General features: G+C 43.7%; 1 long non-coding RNA gene across 2 annotated transcripts in view; it reads right to left on the bottom strand.

Moving 5' to 3' along the window:
• Nucleotides 1–8,568, bottom strand: part of LOC114676806 (uncharacterized) — a 30,438-nt gene extending 21,870 nt beyond the window's left edge. The window contains exons 1-2 of one of the 2 annotated variants that reach the window (XR_003727869.2): nucleotides 7,788–8,568; nucleotides 5,761–5,825 (exon numbers count right to left, since the gene is read on the bottom strand). This is a non-coding gene — a long non-coding RNA (uncharacterized LOC114676806). The remainder of the gene's footprint in view (nucleotides 1–5,760; nucleotides 5,826–7,787) is intronic. The other variant, XR_003727870.2, reaches the window with a different exon arrangement.
• Nucleotides 8,569–12,684: the final 4,116 nt, after the last annotated feature.

Below are 12,684 nucleotides of genomic sequence, written 5' to 3'. Positions count from 1 at the left end.
AGCATGATCAAGGAAAGTGTACCTTATCTTGGGAATGCAAAAGCGTTCAATACTAGAAAATCCAACGTTATAATACTTTATGTCAGCGGTCCCCACATTTATCAGTGATTTAAAGGGCATTAAATAACACCTCAAACACTTTCTCACATTGTTAAAAATCCTTAGGGAAAATGAGAGCTCAAGGATACTTCTTTCACATCATAATTATGTAAACAAGTGGCCAGCATATGAAACATTAAAAGTATTCCTGTTAAAACCAGAAACAAAGCAGGTGTGTCTACTATTTCACATTGCTCAAGAAGATCAGAGTCATGTAATAAGACTGGAAGTAGAAATATGAACCACAACTAAGAGAAAGGAGGTGATTAAAAGTTCATTATAAACTAACGATATGACTGGATAACCTAAACACCCAAGGGAATCAATTCTAAGCACTTTGAATTTTTAAAAAACACAGTAAAGGGACCAGATTTAAAAATGATAATAAATGTACAACAGTCCATTGCTTCTCCATATACCAACATGAAGCAAACAAAAATATACTCTCATTGGTGAAAAAGATTTCATTCTTACTCAGAACATGAAGAAAAAAACTATTGAGACACAATACAAACATAATCGACAAACAGAACAAAATGAAATGCTACACAGCCGGTAAAAATCTGTAAGTGAGTGAAAATCACTCTGGAAAAAAATAAATACATAAACAAAGCCCAGTATCCATGAATATATTCACTATGATTCTTTTCTTTGACTACAAGTTAAATATAATGTCAGAAAATAAAAACAAAAATAATGGCAAGTAAACCTATGAGATTTTAATAGTAGTTTTGTGAGATCAATTTTTAGATCAACCTTGTTTTCTGTATGTATTCATGCTATATTATCTACAACAAGCAAGTATACTTTTGAGATCAGATCAGAAAAGAATTTTAATTTGTTGAGTTGACTTGAGATAAAAATTAACCAATACATTCACTGGCGACATATGATTTTCAAGATTTCTGAATCACCGTGGGGATGAGAGCTTTTCTAAAACCTGGGGTTAGCACACAGGAGCCATAGGTCTGAGGCAAAGTTCAAATGGATGAGAATGGAAACGTTTCTCTGGCTTACCCAAGCTGGCCAGTCTGCCTAGAACTAATTTAAGAACATAAAGATGACATCATTGCAGGTGTTCTTTCAAAGTGGAGCATACATTTATAATGCTTCTGGCTGACAAAATTGGAAAGGAGACAAGGTTTAAAAAGCCTCAGATATTCTCTTTGTCGACGCTCACCATCTTTATCTTCAAATAAAAGTATTTATATTTCTTCTGTCTGCCCCTTGGGCTCTGGTTCTTGGTTAAGAAATGTCTCATAAATTTCAGAAGAGGAGGAAAACAGAAGGTGATGGTACAGAACGTTCTATTTTTAAGACTATAAATATTTTAACTTCTCTAAGAGACCACCTATCATGAAAACTTCAGATCTTCCTAAGTAAGTCTTATAAAAATTAACTATAAAGTTTATGACAGTTTCCAAAATCAAGTACTATATGCCAGATTGGCTTAAAGCATTTAGAAATGAACAGCCTGGATGTTTGCAAAAGGTCACATACTGGAAAAGAGTAATGTCCAATTCAAAAAGTGAAAACTAAGAGATGCTGCCAATCCAAAAATTGAATGCCCCAACTTTACTGAATTCTGTTAATAAAATCAACAGGTTGTTCCACTGTACAGGCAGGGCTACTACTTTATGCTGATAATCCAATAAGTGTTTATTAAGCACTTGCTATTTACAAAGCACTGTGGTAGACACTGTAGAGAGAACTGATAAAATATCTCAAGGAATTTAGAAGGTAACCAGGAAAAAGGACAAGTACAAAAATAAATAATAGAACTCTTACCAATTAACAAGAGCAATGAAATAACCTGATTTTAAACATAGGGCAAAAGACTTGAACAGACATTTAACAGAAGAACATGTAGGAATGGTCAGTAAGCACATGACAGGTTGCTCAGCACCATTAGTCATCAGAGAAACGGAAATTAAAACTACAGCAAGATGCCATTTCACACCCACTAGAGTAGCTCAAATAAAAATGATTGACAACGCCAAATGTTGGCCAAGATGCAGAGAAACCAGAACTATCTTATGTTACTAGGGGAGAGTAATGGTACAACCATGTTGAAAATCTGTTTGGCAATTCTCTTAAAGCTACCCTATGGCCCAGCAATTCCATTTCTAGGTATGAATACTTACCCAAAAGAAATGAAAACCTATGTCTACAGAAAGCGTATGCAAGAATGTTTATAGCTGCTTTGTTTACAATAGCCTCCTTCCCCACAAAGACAAATGTCCATCAACAGGAGGATGGGTAAACAAACTGTGGTATAGTCATACAGTAGAATACTATTGAACAATCAAATAGAACAAGTTACTAATAGGTGCAACAACATGGGCACATCTCAAAAACTCCACTTTGAGAGACAGAAGTCACACACACAAAGAATACATGTTGGAAGAATTCATTTGTTTGAAACTCTAGAACAGGCAAACCTGTTCTATGAGATTAAAGCTGTGGTGATAGAAGTCAAAAAGTGACTGCCTCCAAGATTGTGGGGGTGGATCAACAATTCACTGGAAAGGGACAGAAGAGGAAGTTCTAGGGTGGTGGATGTGTTCTGAATCTTGATTGGGATGATGGTTACACAGGTATACAATTGTCTAAACTTATCAAACTAAGCGTGTAAGATCTGTGCATTTTGTTATACTTAAGTTACACTTCATTTTTTAATACTCAGAGAAGGTAAAAATAGAAATAGTAGACATTTGACAGTTGTGAGTTTGCATTGCAAATACTACAAAAATCCTCAAATTTGTTAATATCACCATAGAACAGGACTTCACAATAAAATGTTCACTTTGGCAAGAAAGGGAGGAGGTTGGGATGATCGTGGGATGATGAAGCCACAGTGAGGCCAGGTGCTGGGTGAAAACAGGAACCCACCTCTGGGGCCCATTCCTTTAGTGCCTGAGACTCAAAGTTGGGCCTCAGAAAAATTGTAACTCATCACATATCATGAACCTCTACACTAGCTTACAAAGGCTCAAAAGGGGGGATTTTAAATCCAAAAAATGTAACTACTGTACAAGATAGAATATTAGAAACACTAGAAGGAAGTTACAGAGAATATTTTAAATGAGGTCTAAAATGACAGCCAAATCTCACCTCCTGGGTAGTAAAACCACATTAACTCGTATAGTCACCACTCCTCGTATGAGTCTGGTCCCGTCCAAAAGGGACGGAGTTTAAATTGGTTCTTTGATTTGAAACCAACACATGGAAAGCCCTACTGGGATATTTAGTAACTACATTAAGACACACCCCTTAAGAACCTTTAAACAAAACTCTACCATGTATCTGGTGTAGTTCTGCTCAGGATACCTTGTAGGAATATAAATGACAAAAATGTAAAATTGCCTTAGAAAAGGGTTTGCACATTGCTATGATCCAAATGTTGGTGTCTTCCCAAAATTCGTATGTTGGAACTTAATGCCTGATATAGTTTGGCTGTGTCCCTACCCAAATCTCATCTTGAATTATAGTTCCCATAATTCCCACATGTGGGAGGGACCCATTGGGAGATAACTGAATCATGAGGGCAGTTTCCCCAGACTGTTCTCGTGGTAGTGAAAAAGTCTCACAAGATAGGATGGTTTTATAAGGGGAAACCCCTTTTGCTTGGCTCTCACTCTCTCCTGCCTGCTGCCATGTAAGACATGCCTTTCGCCCTCCACCATGATTGTGAGGCCTCCCCAGCCACGTGGAACTGTGAGTCCATTAAACCTCTTTTTCCTTATAAATTACTCAGTCTCGGGTATATCTTTATCAGCAGGTGGAAATGAACTAATGCAATGCCCAGAGTGATAGTATTAAGAAGTGGGGCCTTTTGGAGGTGATTTGCTCTTGAAGGCTCTGCCCTCATGAATGGGATTAGTGCCCTTATAAAAGAGGCCTGAGGGGGCCTCCTTGCCCTTTTGCCATGTGAGGACACAGCAACAAGGCAGAGAACAAGCCCTTGCCAGACACAAATCTGCCTTGATCTTGGACTTCCCAACCTCCAGGACTGTAAGCAATAAATTTCTGTTGTTTATAAATTACCTAATCTAAGGTATTATGCTATAGCAGCCCAAATGGATGAAGACACACATATTAGGCAATAATTATTTCAGTTAATCCTGATGTGTTTACATTGGTCTTCAACATTTTCCCTGCCCTAATATTTGCAAGGAGCACAGTAAGTATCTGCCCATTAGCACAGGTGACTCCATAAGGCAGTGGTGTTAAAAGGAGGGGAATGGGCCGGGCGCGGTGGCTCAAGCCTGTAATCCCAGCACTTTGGGAGGCCGAGGCGGGTGGATCACGAGGTCAGGAGATCGAGACTATCCTGGCTAACATGGTGAAACCCCGTCTCTACTAAAAATACAAAAAACTAGCCGGGCGTGGTGGCGGGCGCCTGTAGTCTCAGCTACTTGGGAGGCTGAGGCGGGAGAATGGCGTGAACCCGGGAGGCGGAGCTTGCAGTGAGCCGAGATCACGCCACTGCACTCCAGCCTGGGAGACACAGCGAGACTCCGTCTCAAAAAAAAAAAGGAGGGGAATGGTATAAAGATGTTCCCTGGTTGGTGGCAGGGGTAGGGGGTATGATATATAGTTTCCTTCCCCACATTACTAATTCAATAAGGAATTAAATTACTAATTCAATAAGGAATTAAATTAATCAATTTAAGATGAGAATCACTAATTCAATAAGGAATTAAATTAATCAAATACCAATATCCTTATTATGGCTTTTGTTTTTGCTTTTGGTTTTTTGCTCAGGTTCAAGGGAATCTTTGATTTTTCTCATTCTTCCCAAGATGTTATATGGTCTGTCCCCCACATTCCTCCTTTGCCCCAGCCTCCTACTTTCTCCCTCCCTTAAGACTCCAACTGCACTGGCCTCCTTGCTCTTTCTTGAACATGTCAGATGCTCCTGCCTTAACACCTTTGTAGTGACTGTTCCACTTACCTGAACCACCTTTCCCAGATACCCCAATGACTGATTCCTTTACCTCTTGCACACTTTCTCATAAAGGTCATTCTCTTAGAAGGGCCAACCTTGACCATCCCTATTTAAAATTGCAATCTGTCCTCTCACAAGCAAGGCCTATGCCTTCCTTCCTTTCTCTGCCCTCCTTTCTTTCCAGTGCACTCATCACCTTTGACATACTGTGACTTTTTTAATCTTTTTGTGTTTATTGCCTTATTGTGTTATATGTATTATCTGTTATATTATTATCTTTTATTTTTAGTTTATTGCCTGCTCCTCCTGCTACAATGTAAGTGCTCTATGGCAGGTGTCTTTACTCGTTTTATTAACTTCTCTTAAGCACGTACGACTTGACCTGTCACACAGCAGGCATTTCAACAAATGTCTATCAAGTGAACAAATGTATTATTTTCTATGCTTCTCTAGATAAATACAGCTGACCCTTGAACAATGCCGAGGTAAGGGGTGCTGACCCCATACACAATCAAAAATCCATATACGACTTTTGACTCTTTCAAACTTAACTACTAATAGCCTACAAGTAGTCTTACCAATAACATGAACAATCAATTGATATGTATTTTGTATGTCATCTATATTATACACTGTATTCTTACAATAAAGTAAACTAGAGGACAGAAAATACTATTAAGAAAATCATAAGGAAGAGAAAACGTACTTACTATTCAGTAAGTGGGAGTGGATCATCATAAAGGTCTTCATCCTTGTCATCTTCATGTTGAGTGGGCTGAGGAAGAGGAGGAGGAGAAGGAGTTAGACTTGCTGTCTCAAGAGTGGCAGAGGTGAAAAAAAATCTGCCCAGAAGTGGACCCACAGAGTTTAAACCTGTGTTGTTCAAGGGTCAACTGTATAACCATGATATTAGCATTGTGAACATTCTCTCTTCATCTCTTCCTGCCACCTACCCAACTCTCCACTCAAGGGAGATTTATAAGTAAGATTTTGAACACTGAAAATCAAATTAAGTGGTCTGGAAAAGCTACAATGGCAAACGGGGGAAACAATTTGGAAAGCAACCCTTAACCCTACATTTTCCTATCCTATGAAATCTGTGAATAGTTGTATCTACACAAGGCCAACGGCCCCAGCTCTATCCTCTAATCACCTTTTTCTTCTATTTCCCTAATGTAACACTTACCCAGCCAACAAGTAAGGAAATAGATTAGAAACCTTTTGAGTGACTCTTTAGTGAACATGGACTCTAATCAATCAGAAAAGTCACATGGGATTAGGTCATTGGCATTAGTTTTTCATGTATGGTAAATACATTGGTTTATCTCATTTGAAAGGAATAGGCACATTCATGTCATCTTAAGAACTGGGGTTTTATGATTTATTGAAGGAGCCATCTAGTAATAAGTTATATAGGGGTAGGACAGAACCTAATGTAGTACAGGCTCCATAGAGGACAGACTTGGGAGGTTGTTTAGGACTGAAGCTGACTCTGGGCTCCATGTTAGCTTGTTGCCCATTAACATCAGGAATTCTTGGATCTTCACTATGGCACTCCCATTGGCATGGATCCCCTACTGTCTGTTGATTTCTGCTCCTCTCTAGGCATCTTCTTTTTTCTCCTCTTGTACCAACTGACTCCATTCGTGTCTCCAGGAGAAAGAATGTGACCATACTTGCTAATTACCACGGTCCATGCTTAGGGCTCTTACCCCATGGCCCCTTGTAGGTCATCAGTCAACCCACAAAGTGGCTACCTTTGGTTTGGGTAGGACCATTAATCAAGGGGAACCCAGTAGGCTTGCGTTTCACCATAATCATAGCCAACCCCTCTTTGAGACCATTCCCCGCAGGACCCCTGGGATCATGTCAAGCTCAATACATTGCCCCAGGTACCCAGAATGCCAGTCACTGTGTCTTTGTCCCCACTTAGAACACATTACCCCTGATCTTTTCTTACCAGCATTCTAACCCTCTAACCTTCATTGTGGGGAGGTATTGACAGCTTAATTCAAAACAATCTCACCACAAAACAACCTGCTGTTTTCCAGAAACTCCCCAGCTCCCAGACTAAGGCATTCAGGACAATCCAAACTCCCATTTCCACAAAATCCAGAGTGGATTTTCATAAGCATCAGGAACACTGAAAGGGCCTGTAGGCTCCACAGGGCACCTACATTTCCTGGGGCTTCCCTCAGAAAGAAGGTGGAGGGTAAATGTAGTGGCCATGTATAAGGAAAGGAAAACGAAGGTTTCCAAACCTGCATGAAGCCTAGAAAGTGCCACTGCGTGTAGCCACACCCACAAATATTTTTCTTTGGTAAAATTACAGGCAGAGGACCCTGCCAATTCAGAAAACAATCTGTTGGCTGACACTGCCTTGCATTCCACTCTGTGCAGTCCGCACTGCACAGAGAAAGCAATTTGGAATTAATAGTATTCCTTGATACTTGTCTTCAACAAATACTTGCTGAAGGCCTACTATGCACCAAACTCCACGGTCAGGAGCAGGTCCAATCCTGTTGGTGTTTTTTATTTCAGTCTCAGCTCTGTCAACTTGCTTGAAGCTGCAAGGAATTTAGTGCTCGGGGACAGGCCTCCACAAGTCCAATGAAGTTGGCTGCATTTCTGATTCACTTCTCTATCCAAGAATAAAAATAGGGGCTGATCCACTCAAACAATCCTGGGAGATTAAAAGATTTTGAAGCCAAAACAAAACCCGAGATAAGCTGCCTACCTGTGCGTGAGGAGGCAAGTCAGTTCCAGGAGCCAGCAGCATCTGTCCGGGAAGGACTCCCCGCAGCCTGATGGGACTTGTCCCGGCGACCTCTTCCCTCCTGAGGTCCTGTTACCCGTGTGCGCGTCGGGGCAAAGCCCGCTGTGCCACCGGCCTCCTGCTCACATGGTGCTGTCCTGTCCTTTTTTGCTTGGTAATTTCCAGTTAAAGCTCAGCTGTTTGTGTTTTTTGTTTTGTTTTGTTTTTTTGTCTACTCCACTCATCACAAATACCTTTAATAAGCAAATTTCCCTCCTCCATTTGCTGAATTTTATGTCTTCTCTGTTCCTTGATGAGAATTGAATGGGATCATTCCACAACTTTGACAGCGATTTATTGTCCTCTCAAGGACTCACAGAGCACAGCCCAGAAAGGGCTAACAGTGCCGGCGTTGTAGCAGGACCTCCTCTGCTGGAGACAGCACAGTGCGTGAAACCCCCTAGGACCACCAGCCTGCAGAGGGTGGTCAGTGTGTGTGCAGTGAAAGAGCAGGGATTCCGATGTTGAGCTGAGGTGAATGTACAGAAGGAAAAGCTCTCCAGAAGGTGCAGGTAGGAACAGGAGTAAGAGTCCCTCTAAGCAGTCTTTCCTTCTGTGCCTTCCACCACCTAAACATCTGGAAGCAAACACCTGGACCACCTGCACCTTGGCAGAGGGAAGGAGCTTGGCCAAGAGAATAAAAAAGGACCAGGCGGCCGGGCGCGGTGGCTCACGCCTGTAATCCCAGCACTTTGGGAGGCCGAGGTGGGCAGGTCACTAGGTCAGGAGATTGAGATCATCCTGGCTAACACGGTGAAACCCCATCTCTACTAAAAATGCAAAAACTTAGCTGGGCGTGGCAGTGGGCACCTGTAGTCCCAGCTACTCGGGAGGCTGAGGCAGGAGAATGGCGAGAACCCGGGAGGCGGAGCTTGTAGTGAGCCGAGATCGTGCCACTGCACTCCAGCCTGGGCAAGTGAGCGAGACTCCGTCTCAAAAAAAAAAAAAAGGACCAGGCACACTTCACTGTAAGCCGCGTCCCCAGGCTTCTTGTTTTCCCTACCTGGGGAGGCAATGACAATAATAGACTTCAGAAGTTAATTGACTTAATGAGTAGAACTCCTTCAATCCATTGAAGGCCTCAGTAGATCAACAACAACAGAAAAAGTAGAGGGAGAGAAAATTCTTTCTCTCTGCCTAATTGCTTGAGCTGGGTTATTGGGTTCTCCTGCGCTCAAACTGCCTTACACCTTTGGTTCTCGGTTTCAGTCCTGTGGACTTGGACTAGAACTCACACCATCAGTTCTGGTTCTCAGGCCTTCAGAATCAAACTGGAACTGCACCAGCAGCCTTCCTGGGTCTCCAGCTTGCAGACAGCAGACTGCGGAACTTCTCAGCCTCCATAATCACATGAGTCAATTCCTTATAATAAACCTCTCTCGATCGATCGATCGATCGATAGATAGATCCCTTTACAGCTGGGGAGGGTCTTCCTAGAGGAGGGTGCACGAACATAAAGGGCAGCCCTAGTGCTGGATCCTGGCCCTTGCAGGTGATACAGCTCTGATGAGCAGAGGAAGACCAGGGTTCTTCGTCTCCAGTCAAATTAGATAAAATGACCTGGACATACATGGAGTGGTTTTAAGGAGCAGAGAGTTTAACAGGCAAGAAAGATGGGAGAAGAAAGAAGGAAGAGGCTCCCATGTACAGACACAGAGGAATGGGGAGCTCCGAAGCCAAGAGAGGAGACCCCATGTGCCACGGAAAAATGGCTGCTTATATGAATAGGCTGGAGGAGGTGATGTCTGATTTGCACAGGGCTCAGGGGATTGGTTTGACCAGGCATGTCACTCACGTAGCCTGCAGAAAAAAACTGGCCCTGTCATCCCAGCCTTTTAATATGCAAATGCAGGGCACCATGATGTTCTCCACACGTGGGGGTATGTGGGGGCGGCCATGGTCATAAGCACACACATACCCCACCTCCCAGAGAAAGCACAGCTATCCTGTTTAACTTTACCGCTTCTCAAGCAGCCACACGGGAGAGCGGGAAGACAACTCACAAACCTCTTGTGTTTGTTTCAGGTTTTGAAGAGTCAGCTATAAGCTATATTGTTTTGCTTTGAAAAGATGCTGGATTTAGAACCAGCTATAGTCCTTTAGCAACCTCTCTGCCCCTTATTATCCACGTGGCCTTTGGCAACCTCCCTGAGCCTCAGTTTTCTTGTCCTCCCCCACTATGGGGATGTCAGCGGCATCTCCACGCGATAACATACTGGAAAATGCTGCAAGTCCACAGTACTGGGTAGAGAGAAATTTATTGTTATTATTGTTGTTCTCTTTCATCCCAAATGGACAGCTTGATCTTTCCCTTAGGGAAATGCTTTCAAATAAAAAGTGATTATGTTTTGGAGACTTAGCAAAATGGATTTGGGTAACTTCCATCAGGAGGGAGGAAGACAGCCAGTGGCCTTTTGCTATGAGACCACAGGTTTGAAGGAAGGCGCCGCAGAAGGCCCCTGCCCCGCACACAGCTCTGGTTATCCACAAAGCACCCAACAAATGCTCACTAGTGGCCTATAACACTAAGAGCTTCTGTGCTGGCCCTCCCTAGGCATCTGCCATTCTCTTTGTTTTTTGGCGGGGGTGGGGGATGGAGTCTCGCTCTGTCGCCCAGGCTGGAGTGCAGTGGCGTGATCTCGGCTCACTGCAAGCTCCGCCTCCCGGGCTCCTGCCGTTCTCCTGCCTCAGCCTCCTGAGTAGCTGGGACTACAGGTGCCTGCCACGACACCCGGCTAATTTTTTGTATTTTTAGTAGAGACGGGGTTTCACCATGTTAGCCAGGATGGTCTTGATCTCCTGACCTAGTGACCCGCCCACCTCGGCCTCCCAAAGTGCTGGGATTACAGGCATGAGCCACCGCGCCTGGCCACCTCTGCCATTCTGCTATCTATGTGCCTCATCACACAAAACCCCACCGTAGCCCTGAGCAGTCCCGGGTACACAAATGCCCCGCTTACTTGGGAAGACGCATCTTAGCAGAGTAAGGCCTTTTCTACTTCCCCACAGCCAGGAAGACAAAGGATGAGGCCCTGGAGCCCCCGTGCCTAACATGGTGCTGTGCTGCCAGTCATGAAGGCATCAGTGCATGCACGCCCTCACTGCATGGGCGGGGACCCTGAGCCTCCAAGAGCAGAAATGATTTGCCCAGGCCACCCTGGCAGTCAGCGACCTGAGACCAGTTCCTACTCCTAAATCAAGGTCCCTTGGCTACTCGGACCTTCTCAAGAAGAAATTCTTGTTCAAATGGACTTTTCCCAAGTGCAGCCTGCTGTGTGCTCCAGGGCAGCCCTCTGACGGTGATCAATTAACTCCCGGTTCTTCGTGTCAGGTGATTTACCCGACAGTCAGCTAATCTCACCTTTCCTAGACTCTCCCTTTCTTGGCCCACGTGCTGCCCAAGTGACACACTCCGTGCTGTAAATGAGGATGTCACGGTGTGTTCTCAGGTTTTACTGGAAGTACAGCCCTTAACCAACAGTCTAGTAAACAGCCAGCCCAGGCGGTGCACACGTCAGCAGCCCTGCTCCAGGGCTCCCACGTCAGCAAAGGCGGGGCCCAGGCCTGGAAGCCAAAGCCCTTTCCAGCAGCCCTCCTGTCACTGGGCCAGCCCCGCCTGCCTGCTGGCTTCTGGAGCTCCCACACTCAAAACTGGGATCTGGGAGTTGTTCTCCCAGGTGACCACATTCCCTTCAGGGGTTGTGCAGAAAAACTGAACCAGAATATGCATAAAGATGCAGAAAATTGAGACTCTAAACTGAAATGGCATGAATGGTGGCTGGAACGTTTATTTGGTGCCTCAGTAACACAGGTCTCCTGTCTACTCCTGTCTACACTGGTCCCATGTAAGGTCTCCTTGCCAACTCATGACAAAGAAGAATGGTTTGGTTGTAAAATCACAGTTCAGCAACAGTCCACAGGAGGACTAAATAATTTATTGAGAGAAAGAAGTGAAAACTCTTCATTAGAAATGTGAGGATGGGTGCTCAAATTGGTTTTTTAAAATGTCGGCGAGAACAAAAATGATGACACTTAAGCACTGAGGCTACTACAATGTTTTGATAAAGGGTGAAAGGCGCCTTCTCCCTTTTATCAAAAAGTTCCCCATCGTTGGCCCTGCAGAGGATCATGCTGATGGGAAACGGGCCGTTAAGTAGGACCTGAAAGTGAATGTCGTCGTAAGTTCCAAATCAAACTACCACTAACAAATAACAAGTAATCACAACAACGACTATTTATTTAGCCTTGTTGAGACTCAGAAACCAATACCCCAACATAGAGGGTTTTAACATGCCGAATTCAGGAAGCCTTAAGGTCTCTCTGACCTTCCCCCAAACACCCCGTCTTTCCCAAAGAAGCTGAAGTTTCTTTATCTGTCTAAGATCCAGACCTTCCAAGGAGAGCAATTATTCTTTCTTCTCCTTCCCACTTATCTTATCTATGGCGGAAAAGAAGACCAAGATGTGACCTGACATTACAAGGTTATTTCTGTTCTCCCATCCAGTCATTCTCCCTAACAATCATTTATTGCCCCTCAATAGAATTCCTCTTCTTCCCATTCCCGTAACCTGTTTTACCAGAATCCAAGGCCCCATACATTCTGTAACCCCAAAATGGTACATAAGTTTCTGTAACTCATTGGGAAGTTGGGGCTTCATTTTGAAGGCTCCTGCATGAACACATTAAATAAGTTTTATGCCTTTTCTCCCATTAATCAATCTGCCTTACGCCCCTCAGCAAAACTTCAGAGGTCAAGAGCCTGTGGCCCCCACAGCCTTAACCCACTAAAATGTAAGCACTCAGAAGGCAAGGACTCTGT

Source organism: Macaca mulatta, chromosome 3 (genome assembly GCF_049350105.2).
Source record: "Macaca mulatta isolate MMU2019108-1 chromosome 3, T2T-MMU8v2.0, whole genome shotgun sequence".
NCBI classification, from domain to species: domain Eukaryota; kingdom Metazoa; phylum Chordata; class Mammalia; order Primates; family Cercopithecidae; genus Macaca; species Macaca mulatta.
The sequence above is the reverse complement of the archived record's forward strand: the minus strand, read 5'-3'. Positions and strand labels throughout refer to the sequence as shown.